This window comes from Salvelinus sp. IW2-2015, unplaced genomic scaffold (genome assembly GCF_002910315.2).
Source record: "Salvelinus sp. IW2-2015 unplaced genomic scaffold, ASM291031v2 Un_scaffold963, whole genome shotgun sequence".
Classification (NCBI taxonomy): domain Eukaryota; kingdom Metazoa; phylum Chordata; class Actinopteri; order Salmoniformes; family Salmonidae; genus Salvelinus; species Salvelinus sp. IW2-2015.
The window spans coordinates 400882-403381 of record NW_019942666.1 but is presented as its reverse complement, the minus strand read 5'-3'; the positions used below and the strand labels follow the sequence as shown (position 1 = coordinate 403381).

Here is a 2500-nt window from a genome sequence, read left to right as displayed (position 1 = left end):
TCCTCTTTCTCTTTTTCTTTTCTTTCTTTTTTTTCTCTCTCTGTCTCTCTCGCTCTCTCTCTCTCTCTCTCTCTCTCTCCCCTCTCTCTCTCTTTGTCTCCTCTCTCTCGTCTCTCTCTCTCTGTCTCTCTCTCTCTGTCTCCCTCTGTCTCTGTGTGCCTGCCTTTTTGTTTTGAAGGATATTGTGTTACCAGTGATTTTTGTATTATAGTAAACCAGATTTGGATATTATGATTTTGGCAGGATTTGCAGTTAGGGTTGTTGGCTAGCCATCACCAATGTATAAAAGCCATGTTTAGTCCAATATCACTGACACATCATCTACAGTGTGTTTCCTATGAAATTCAGATGGTGGTTTCATCCATGTGTCTCTAAACATATTTACACGGGTCTGTTCAGGAGAGCATACTGTTGACAGAATGTTACGCAATATTACAGAATGTTCAGATGAAATGCAGTGGAATAGATACAAAAGTCAAGAAGAATAGGAAATTGTCCCACCCAATTATTACCCCCCTGTTTTCCTTTCCTCTCTGTGTCTATTTCCTTTCAGGCCATGTATATGTTCATTGCCCTGGCTTGGTTGTGACGATTACTTTGTCCCTTCGCTGGAGAAGATATGTGAGGTATGTAATGGACAAAGACAGAGCTGCATCCCGAAAGGCAGTCTATTCCATATGTAGTTTACTAACCTATGGCCCTGGTCAAAGTAGTGCACAATATAGGGAATAGGGTGCCATTTGGGATGCCAGCTTCAACAGGATTGTGGATAAGATGTTGCTTATGTTGCTGTTTGTCCTTCTGTGTGTTAGGGTCGCAGTTCAGTTCAGGGTCAAGGGTTAGGCTGTGCTATCTCTCAATGACATGTTGGATCCTGTGCCACGGCATCTTATTACAGTGTTACACTGATATACTGTGAAGTTCTGTTGACAGTCTCAACTTCTGCTTTTGTCTCTCTATTACCTCTCTCACACTCTCTCTCTCTCTCTCTCTCTCTCTCTCTCTCTTCTCTCTCTCCTCTCTCTCGCTCTCGCCTCGCTCCAGTCCTTCTCTTCTCTCTGTACATTCACGCGTCTCTCCTCTCTCTGCTCTCTCTCTCTACGTTCTTTCTCTCTCTCTTCCTATCTCTTTATCTCTTCTCTCTCCCTCTCGTTCTCTTTTATCTCTCTCTTCTCTCTCTCTCCTCTCTCTCTCCCTCATTCTCTTTCTATCTCTCTTACGCTCTCTCTCTCCTCTCATTCTCTTTCGTCCTCTTCTTTCTCTCTCTCTCTTTCTCTTCTCTCTCTTCTTCTCTTTCTCTCTCTCTCTCCCTCTTCTCTTTATCTCTCTTCTTCTCTCTCTCTCGCTCTCTCTCTCCTCATTCTCTTCTAATTCTCTTTATCACTCTCTCTCTCTCCCTCTCATTCTCTTTATCTTCTTTCTTTCTCTCTCTTCTATCTCTCTCTCTCCTCTCTCCCTCATTCTCTTTATATCTCTCTCTCTCCCTTTCGTTCTCTTTTTATCTCTCTTTCTTCTCTCTCTCTGCTCTCTCTCTCCCTCATTCTCTTTCTATCTCTATTTATATGCTCTCTCTCTCCCTCTCATTCTCTTTCTGTCTCTCTTTCTTCTATCTCTCTCTTTCTTCTCTCTCTCTCTCTCCCTCATTCTCTTTATCTCTCTTCTCCTCCCTCTCGTTCTCTTTTATCTCTCTTTCTTCTCTCTCTCTCCGCTCTCTCTCCCCTCATTCTCTTTCTATCTCTATTTATCGCTCTCCTCTCTCTCTCCCTCTCATTCTCTTTCTGTCTCTCTTTCTTATCTCTCCTCTTTCTTCTCTCTCTCTTTCTTCTCTCTCTCTCTCTCCCTCATTCTCTTTATCTCTCTCTCTCTCTCTCCTCTCGTTCTCTTTTTATCTCTCTTTCTTCTCTCTCTCCTCGCTCTTCTCTCCCTCATTCTCTTTCTATCTCTATTAACGCTCTCTCTCTCTCTCCCTCTCATTCTCTTTCTGTCTCTCTTTCTTATCTCTCTCTTTCTTCTCTCTCTCTCTCTCCTCATTCTCTTTATCTCTCTCTCTCTCCTCTCGTTCTCTTTTTATCTCTCTTTCTTCTCTCTCTCTCGCTCCTCTCTCTCTCATTTCTTTCTAATCTCTATTTATCGCTCTCTCTCTCTCCCTCCTCATTCTCTTTCTGTCTCCTTTCTTATCTCTCTCTCTCTTTCTTCTTCTCTCTCTTTTCTTCTCTCTCTCTTTCTTCTCTCTCTCTCTCTCTAGCGTCTTCAATCTCAGTGAGGATGTAGCAGGGGCAACCTTTATGGCAGCTGGAAGCTCCGCCCCTGAATCTCTTCACCTCTGTCATAGGTAACACAACACACACACACCACACACAAACACACACACACATACTTACCCACTAGCATGGACACACACACCACACACACACACACACACACACACACACACACACACACACACACACACACACACACACACACACTCACACACACACACACACACACACACAACACA

General features: G+C 43.5%; 1 pseudogene; it reads left to right on the top strand.

Annotated features, from left to right (window-relative positions):
* Positions 1-2500, top strand: part of LOC112069299 (sodium/potassium/calcium exchanger 3-like) — a 25096-nt pseudogene that overhangs the window by 9918 nt on the left and 12678 nt on the right.